Raw genomic sequence first — 10,096 nt, 5'->3', positions numbered from 1 at the left:
ATGTGCAGCATGATTTACATGACATGGTCTCTGCGCGCTCGCGGCCGTTTAAATGAACGGATATATACGAAAACTGGTATGACGAGACATTTCTGTATGACGAACATAACTGACACGTGGTAACATGAAAATCATGACATGCATGTCATGCATGCCATGATTTACATGCCACGCTCATGGCGCACTCGCGGTCGTTTCGCTAGATTGATCTACAACAAAACTGGTATTGTGCTATGTGACTGTATGAAGAACATGGATAACAGGTCGTAGCATGAAAACCATGACATCCATGACATGTATGTCATGATTTACATGTCACGCTCGTGGTGCATTTGCGGCCGTTTCGCTTGCATGATATACAACAAAATTGGTATTGCGCAACACGACCGCATGACGAACGTAAGTGAGAGGTGGTAACATGAAAATTATGACATGCAAGTCATGTACAACCTGATTAACATGCCACGCTCATGGTGCGCTGGCGGCCGTTTCAGTAGATCGATATACACCAAAATTGGTATTGCGCGATGTGACTGTATGAAGAACATGGATAACAGGTTGTAGCATGAAAACCATGACATCCATGACATGTATGTCATGATTTACATGCCACGCTCATTATGCATTCGCGGCCGCTTCGCTAGCTTGATGTACACCAAAATTGGTATTGCGCGCAGCGACTGTATGACGAACGTAAATGAGACGTGGTAACATGAAAATCATGACATGCATGCATGTCATGTATGACGTGATTTACATGCCACGCTCATGGCGCACTCGCGGTCGTTTCGCTAGATTGATATACACCAAAATTGGTATTGTGCTATGTGACTGTATGAAGAACATGGATAAACAGGTCGTAGCATGAAAACCATGACATCCATGACATGTATGTCATGATTTACATGCCACGCTCATGGTGCATTTGCGGCCGTCTCGCTTGCATGATATACACTAAAATTGGTATTGCGCGACACGAATGCATGACGAACGTAAGTGAGAGGTGGTAACATGAAAATCATGACATGCAAGTCATGTACAACCTGATTTACATACCACGCTCATGGTGCGCTAGCGGCCGTTTCACTAGATCGATATACACCAAAATTGGTATTGCGCGAAGTGACTGTACGAAGAACATGAACATGAACAGTTGGTTAGATGAAAACCATGACATGCATGCCATGTATGTCATGATTTACATGCCACGCTCATGATGCATTCGCGGCCGCTTCGCTAGCTTGATGTACACCAAAATTAATATTGCGCGCAGCGATCGTATGACGAATGTAAATGAGACATGGTAACATGACAATCAGGACATGCATGACATGTACGACATGATTTACATGTCTTGGTCATGGCGCATTCGTGGCCGTTTCGCTTGCATGATATACACCAAAATTGGTATTGCGCGACGCGGCTGCATGACGAACGTAAATGAGAGGCGGTAACATGGAAACAGGACATGCAGGTCATGTACGACATGATTTGCAAGCCACACTCATGATACATTCGCGGCCGTTTTCCTAGCTTAGTATATACCAAAATTGGTATTGCGCGACGCGACTGCATGACGAACATGAATAACAGGTCGTAACATGAAAAACGTGACATGATGTTATGTGTGTCATGATTTACATGCCGCGCGCATGGTGTATTCGCGGCCGTTTCGCTAGCTTGATATACACCAAAATTGGTATTGCGCGAAGCGACTGTATGACGAACGTAACTGAAAGGTGTTAACATGAAAATCATGACATGCACGTCATGTATGGCATGATTTACATGCTATACTCGTGGTGCACTCGCGGCCATTTCGCTCGTTTGATATACACCAAAGTTGGTATTGTGCGATGTGACTGTACGACGAACATAAATGAGAGGTCTTAACATGGAATCATGTTATGCATGTCATGTACGGTATTATTTACATGCCACTGTCATGGTGTGCTTCCGGCCGTTTTGTTAACTGGATATATACCAAAATTGGTATGCCACGACACGAGTGCGTGATGAACATAAGCGACAGGTCGTGCATTGTATATACCAGAATATGCGTTTCATTGGCATGGTGTATACTAGATTGTGCATGCATGCGTGCATGGCAAACATGCGATATATGGTGGACTAGATGCCATGGCATGAATGATTTCATTTGGTTCAAAGACAAACAATGCGACGTATGCAGCTCTTTGCTGGCTACTTCGCATTACATCGATTCCCACAGTGCGTGGGATCTGCTGAATTTTTTATTTGGATCTTTCTCGATTTTTCGGTCACGGACGATTTTTCGCTCACTAGCGACGCCGACACCGACGGCGGCATTTCTGCGAAACGAGCGGCTACAGTGTCCAGCGCTGATCGCCGTGGACCGAAAGGTCGTGGGTTCGAATCCCAGGTCAACCGCGTCAACAAAACTTTTTCTTCTACTTTTTATTTGTCATCTGTTCATTGGCTTTTTACAAACGTCATTTCCATGACGGAAATGACGTCAGTGAAGTCTTGGTGGACCCCGGCATAAAACGATTTCGTGTTTAAAAAATCGTGCGTATGCCTGGTAATCGCCATGATCTCTACTGTATCCCATTCGTAAACTGTGTTTTCTTTTAGTGTTTCCTTTGTGTCTTATACTGTACTATTTCCCACTGCCACGCTTCGTTCTAATTATTCTTCGCATTGCCATTAACTATTATCATTGTGCTTTCGATTTCTTTAGCTCGTTTTCCCAATGTACATGACATTTGTGACTTAGCTGTGTTCGACGCAGCTGTGTACGTTTGTGTCAGCGTAGAGTAATCTACATTTTCATTTGCACCTGCAACTTTCATGTTTGTTCTTTTTCTGTACCCCCCGCCCCTTGTAATGCCTGTGTGGGCGCTGTGGTTACTAAATAAATAAATAAATGGAGAAAAAAAAGAAGAAAAAGAGAAAAAGTTAGAAGGCAAGAGATAAACAGAGAAAAAAGATAGAAGGCGGGAGGTGAACTACAGAGAGATAGGGAAAGAAATAACAATTTGATGAAACAGCTAGTTAAAAAGATAGAATACCGACTGCACAGAGAGAGATAGGGGAAGACATTGAGAGAAGGAGAAAGGGCAGAAAATAGAAGAAAGGGAAGAGAGAAAAATACAGAAAGACAAAGAGAGACTTCGTGAACCGGCACGCGCTCTCCTCATTATCTTCTTCATCTTCGTCCTCTTCTTCCTCTTCTGCTTCGCTCACAGAACACATGCGCCGATTTGTTCACCACCAGTTCACCAACCTCTGCTGTGACCCAGCATTGCGCGACTTTCTGCAAGCTGCGCAAATTTTTTAGATGCGAAGCAGCTATTGCTCGGGGCTGTGTCCGTCCAATTCCATTGGCGACCATCCGCTCGGGAACCATGTGTGCTGGCACGCGATAGCGCATTCGGGGCTGTGTAAGGGGCTGGGTAAGGCGCTGTGGCCTCTCCTTAGAACCATGTGTGCTGGCACGCGCTAGCGCGTTCGGGTCTCCTCATTATCTTCATCATCTTCGTCCTCGTCTTCCTCTTCTGCTTCGCTCACAGAACACATGCGCCGATTTGTTCACCACCAGTTCACCAACCTCTGCTGTGACCCAGCATTGCGCGACTTTCTGCAAGCTGCGCAAATTTTTTAGATGCGAAGCAGCTATTGCTCGGGGCTGTGTCCGTCCAATTCCATTGGCGACCATCCGCTCGGGAACCATGTGTGCTGGCACGCGATAGGGCATTCGGGGCTGTGTAAGGGGCTGGGTAAGGCGCTGTGTCCTCTCCTCCTTGGAACCATGTGTGCTGGCACGCGCTAGCGCGTTCGGGTCTGTGTAAGGGGCAGGGTAAGACTCTGTGGCCTCTCCCTCTTACACTCTCTCAGCATTAAGTCGACCCATGCGCTGAACAACGTGACAGAGCTTACTATATGGGGTATCGTGCTGTGGAGAGTTTGCTCCGTCTCCGGGTCGCTCCGTCTCCAAGTTTTTTCTTTCGTATAGCTTTTTCATGCCACCCGTGCGTGCTTTATTTTATTTTTCTTGAACAAGCGCCTAGCGCGCAGCCCTCATTAGGGCTTCAAGTTCAATGTAGGCCCCTAACCCGTCCCCCTTAATGCACCGCCTCCCATGACAGCACGTGCTGTGGTGCCCTTCCACCCTCTGTGATGGAGGACAACCTGCCCCCGGGCTTCCCCCCGGGCTACACCTTGAGCGGCAACACCAGCCACTCCAGGGCCTACGACCTTCTTGTGAAGAAGGCAGCAGACCTCGTGCGACAGGAGGATGCACAACGGGCCAGCCCACCTCGCCTCTCAGCCACCACCACCACAGCAAAATGTCGCACGAGGAAACTGAGAGACGCCACCAGCTTCCTGCGCAAGGGGAAGGCCCCGAGCACTCCCAGGCGTACTCGAAGGGCGACGAAAACCTCGGCCTTCCCGCGGCGCACACCACGGGCGAAAACAGGCAAGGCAGAGAACGGCACAAACCTCCCTGCTTCCATCGACGTCCCCCCTCAATACGAGGCAACACAGCAGACGGCCGCCGCCATTTTCTCGCCGCAAACATCGTCTGCCACCGCCATTGAAGGAGCCCCCTTTTTCAGTTCCGTAACTCCTCCGCCGAAGGCGGCTGCCACTTTTACCCAGGCAGTGAGAGGGCGCCACAGTCGTGAATAGCGCTGTCGCGCGCGCAGGCACACGTTACACACGTGTTCTTTCCCGTAGTTGCTTCGCTGCGTGCGGGGCTGTCATGGAATGTTTTTCCTGGGTGTGTTGGCTGTGCATGCGCGAGGTTACTCTCGACGACTTCGGTGAATTCAGACAACCGAGCATTCCTTGCCACAGGAAGTCAAGCAGTTTTAAAGCTTTGCGATGCCAACTTAATTGTTTCGTGCCCGGCTGTGCCAGCGGGTAGAAAAGCGGCACTTTTTTGCGCCGCCGCCCGATCCGCAGCATCTTGAAAGCTGGGTGCGAGCTATTTCTCACGCCGATAAACCGCGGAGAAAAACATGCAAGACCATATACCATAGCGACCAAGTTTAGCCACTTGTACCTTGCTTAGTGCATTTGAAAGCATCTGTGCAAAAAACAAAAAGCGTCGTGAAGTCCTCGTCCAGAAACATGCGATGAAACAGAAAGTGTGCCAACAGCTTATGTCCATGCCATTCCGTGACCTCTTAGGTGCTTCTGACTACCGTGGCTACTGTGCACCATTACCAGAAGCAACGGCCTTTTGTTACCTGGCAGGCTACGTGGCTTTCAAATTGAAGAAAACAGCGCGTTGCGAGGTCTGCAAATACGATGCCCTTGGTAGGCGGGATTCCCTGCCGCTTGAGTCCATGCTGGTCACTGTGCGCGAATGTGTCAGTGGTAGCCTTTCAGAGAAACTGCTTGCACGTAAGCACGTACGGTAGAGCATGCTATCAAGCATGCTAGCAAGGACACATTTTTTGGTGACCTGTTTTGGGGTGTGCTGAATGCTCTTAATTATAACGAGAGGCACAAACACTGTAGGCTTCACTTTTATTTACTCCCATGCACTTCTTTGCGCAAGCCAAATGCTTGTAAAACAGCAGTACCATTAGGGCATAGAGAGAGCGCAAGAAAGCAAGCTTTAACAATTAGCTGGCAGCAAACCTGCCAACACAAGCGTAGCCAGGAAGGGGGTGGGGTCAAACTTCCTCCTCCGATATTTTTCGATTCTGCATGTGTACATACCCACGCACTCATACAAACACACGCACGAACACACAAAAAATGTGATTGACCCCCCCCCCCCCTCCCAGGTCCGTAGCCTGGAAATTTTTTTTCGGGGGTGGGGGGTACTTGCTGAAAACCTTGACTATTTGAGAACAACACCTATTTTCATTATTTGTTTTTGGTAAAAACACATACTTCAAAATTTTTGAGGCGGGGGGGCCCTAGCCCCCCCTGGCTACGGGCCTGCCCCCCCCCCCCCTTCCCGAATATAATGCCTGGTTATGCTACTGCCTGCCAACAATGCTGTGCAGTATCTACGCGTGTAAAAAATTTCCACGTTCATTTTGCATAACAAGGATCTCGTTTTGCTTTCACAATGTAATATTTTTTGCGATTCCACCACGTTCGAATTAATTGACCCAAATGCATGTTGCTTGTCGTTTTGAAACAATAGAAATGCGCATAATCATTTCGTACAATGCAAGGCTTTCGAAAACGTCACATAACGCGAAGTTGCAAAATTATTACGCACAGAACATGGTGTGCTCTTGGCTAGACCACATTTTCTCGTGTTAATGAACGCACTAGAATTACTGAAATGATATGTGTCCGTCAGTTCTCGCGAAATCCGGGACACGCTTGCCAACCGCGAAAAATTCTCGGCGAATAATTCGAGTATGTTGATAGAGCAATGTTTGATTCGTACTACAAAATGTTGTAAATTTCCCCGTGTTTGAGAGATGTTATGCAACCCTTAGTTTTCTACGTTTGAAATTCGTATTTTTGGAGCATGCTCAATAGCCAAACTAGTGTAGTCTTAACGAAACGGACATGGAAAGGCGCAGAGCGAAGCGAGCACGTTGTCATTGCCCAAAACTGACGCCTGCGAAGCGTGTCTGTACAGGTATTTTCAAGTTTGTGAGCAATATAACGCGCACAAATTGAAGTAAATGTCCAATTAATGTTAAGTAAGAAGAGTAAAGACCAAGTACAGTGTTCGCGCAATTCTCATTCGGCCGTGTGCAATAGCTCATGCGAAGAAGCCCTTCGTGCTAGCAGACGACCCTCGCTCTCCTAGCGCAAACCTCGACTGCAGCGCTGTGGTGGCGGGTGCGGCGACAGGCCGCCTCCTCCCTACGCGCGCCGCGAGGAGATACGGAACTGAAAAAGTATCTATAAACGTTGCCCCCGCCATCCCTCCATTTCCCAAGAATGGCAAGGAATGCAACCAAGGAGAGACGGGAGCTGGAGGAAAACCTGTCTTCCCTCCCTCGCCAAGAGAGCTTCAGGAACACCAGTCACGAGTTCCCCTCTCCCTCCTCGTGCTCGCATGTCACCCCGGCATTCTCCCCTCCCGCCGTCTCAACCGCGGAGAGCAGCCCGACCGGTTCCCCACCTGCCCCCTCCGCAGCAACTGCCTCCCCACCTGAACAAGCTCGAGAGGCCGCGGCCACCGCAAACAGCCCGGGAGCCATTTTCCCTCCTGCCCCCAACCCTGATGTCATGGCGTCAGCGAAGAAGGGAAGCAAACAGCTGACACAACAAGCAGCACAAACACAAGCGAGCGGCGAGGCCCCCCCAAAAAGGAGCCAGCCCATCACTCGCCCAAGCTGTGTATTGGGCACCCTAACTACTGAAACGGAGGCAGCAACCTTTCCCCGGCTCCCCCTACCGGTGCCCCCCCCTGGCACCCTCTGTGCGCCCCACTTGTTTCAGCTCCACAGAGTGCCCTTGCAATAACAAAAACGAAAGCAAGTGCTCAGAATGCTGCTGCGCCTCGCCGCCCCGCACCCCGGGCCAATGCCAGCGGCCCCGTGGAGACGGTCCTGTACCGGCCCAGGAACAGGAGAACAAACTTTCGCTCATCCACACAGGAGGCCATCTCCTCGTTCCTGGCCACAGTAGACGGTGTGGTTCGCGTCCGTGTCAATTTCCGACGCAACGTCGTCGCCGCAGACACGCCCACCGGCTCTCCACTTGACCCGCTGCTCAGCATCAGCGACATATGCGGCATCGCTGTGCGTGCGAGGCAAGCCGCAAACAACACGTGCAGCGGCATCATATTCGGTGTTGACACGGCACTTGGAGAGGAAGAGATCCGGGAGAACATCTCATCGAACCTCCCTGTGACCTCGTGCTCTCGTTCCGGGCACAACATCACCGTCCGCTTTGAGGGCAGCAAGCCACCCGCGGAGGTTGCCCTCTACAAGCAGCGCCGTACCGTCAAACCACGACGCCCGCGGCCTGTCCAGTGTGGCCGCTGCCTACGGTACGGCCACGTAGAAGCGGCTTGCACTTTCGACCAGCGCTGCCTCCGCTGTGGGGGTGCCCACGAGCCCGCCGAATGCACGGCCGCAACACCGAAGTGCGTATTCTGCGGCGTCAAACACCCTGCCACAGAAGCACGCTGCCCTCGCTGGCAGAGGGAGCGCCAACTGGCAGAAGCCCGCACCCAAGCCAGGAGAGAGCCGGGACACCATGAGGCACATCCACAACAGGGCGCCAAGAAGGCCTCAGCCCCGAGCTCCTTCAGGCATACGCATGCCTCCCAGCCAGTCAGGCAGGGCGTGCTCTTCGCTGACATCGCCGGCGGTCACTCTGGGAGTGACTCATCGGCAACACACACAGCTCCCAACGACCATTCCACCAGTGATCGGCGCGAGTCGGCGATTGCCGTGCTAGCGGCAGCAGTGCGTACAGCGCTGGAGTTCCTCCCACCCAGCTCCCCAGCCTACTCGCTGTGCGCGGCGGCTCTCGCCACACACCAGGCTCTGAACCAGCATGGCGAGTAGTCCACACCACCGCCAAAGGCCGCGCATCCTGCAATGGAATTGCCGTTCGCTGCGCCGCCGTCATGCTGGTCATGCATTCGCTGCGCCGCCGTCATGGTAACGCGTTACAAGTAACGGCGTTACCGGTAACGCGTTACTTTTTTCGGTAACTTAGTAACGTACTCGTTACAATGTAGAAATTGTAACGAGTAACGTACTTACGTTAACATTTTTCGGTAACGTGTGGTGTCACGTTACTCGTTACTTTTCATCCTGGGGGTGCCGTTTTCTCAGAGCTCGCCCCGACAAATTCTTTTGTCGCAGCGTCGGACTGCTGTCGGCCTGCCAGGCATTGACCAAGAAAGCGCGGGCGGAATCGCTTTTTTGTGTGTGTGGAAATTGTGGGGACCAATTTCTTCAGACGCGCCGACTCCTTTTGTGGAGGTTTGGGCCATCGCCACACAAAGCTTGATGAAAGCCGCATAATTCGCCATGAGAAACTGTACGGACGTGCTTCTTGTGGAAGTGGATGTAGCAGATGGATTGCTGGCACCTGCGCCTTTTCGTGCCCAAAAGACAGGCCGTCCGAACAGAAAGCGCAAAGGCTGGTTTACTTCATACCACGTGCTGATCGTGAAATTTTTTTACGTGGGGGCAACGAAGAACTCCCCCGAGATGCTGCGACAACATAAAAACGATGTCCGCAAGTTCGCGTGACAAAGGAGTACACTCGCTGAGCATAGCATGGTAAACGACCACCGCATCTTTCTGTGGAATTCTGGCCCATCCAGGCGACAGCCGGTAACCTCAGCCGGTCTACAGGTGCGCCGCCGATCGAAAGTCTGCCTTATTGTGGAGAATAGGCGTGACCCCAGCTGGAAGAAAACCTGAAAAAGAATGCGAGCGGGACGCGAAACGTAGAATTTTTTCTTGTAACGCAAAAAAAAAACTTTTTTTTACACACTACCTTAATACCGCTGTCACACGAGCAGCCTTAACCGCGGTTAAGCTAACTACGGTTACGGCTAACCACGGTTACAGGTAGCTACACGGCAGACATTACCGCAGTTAGTGTACTAATCGTGGTTATTGCAAACGGGTGATTCCACGAGAGATCGACACGGATCCGAAAATAGATTTCATTGAGTATTTTATATTTTATGCATGTCCCATGCCAGTAGCCCGAATAGGAACTTAATTTCCTTATTAACCGCATAATTTACGAGGGAAAAAAATATCAAACGTATTCAATCCGGAGGAACCAATTTTATTACCCGTCGTTCTCGAAAGTTCACGACGTTGTAAAACACAACTATTATCGTTACAAAGAAGATATTTTGTGTATGAAATGTATGCGCAACAAAGAGTAAAGTAACATTGTTTGAAACTTGTAGAGCTAAGGAAACTGTTTTTGAAAAATGTCTAAATATGTGACATTTTATAGTAGCTACAAAGTTGATAAGGCTTATCAACTTTGTTTTAAAAATAAATTTTGCTTTTTCTATCTGAAACTGCAGCGAAGTTACTGGTTATTGAACTCCTGAGCGAGTGAGGCTGAACTTGAACACCCTCACATAAACGCTCGCAATTTTTGCCGTAATTATACAGGTTAAAGTGAACAAAAAATGTTT

This window comes from Rhipicephalus sanguineus, chromosome 6 (assembly GCF_013339695.2).
Source record: "Rhipicephalus sanguineus isolate Rsan-2018 chromosome 6, BIME_Rsan_1.4, whole genome shotgun sequence".
Taxonomy (NCBI): Eukaryota; Metazoa; Arthropoda; class Arachnida; order Ixodida; family Ixodidae; genus Rhipicephalus; species Rhipicephalus sanguineus.
The sequence above is the reverse complement of the archived record's forward strand: the minus strand, read 5'-3'. Positions refer to the sequence as shown.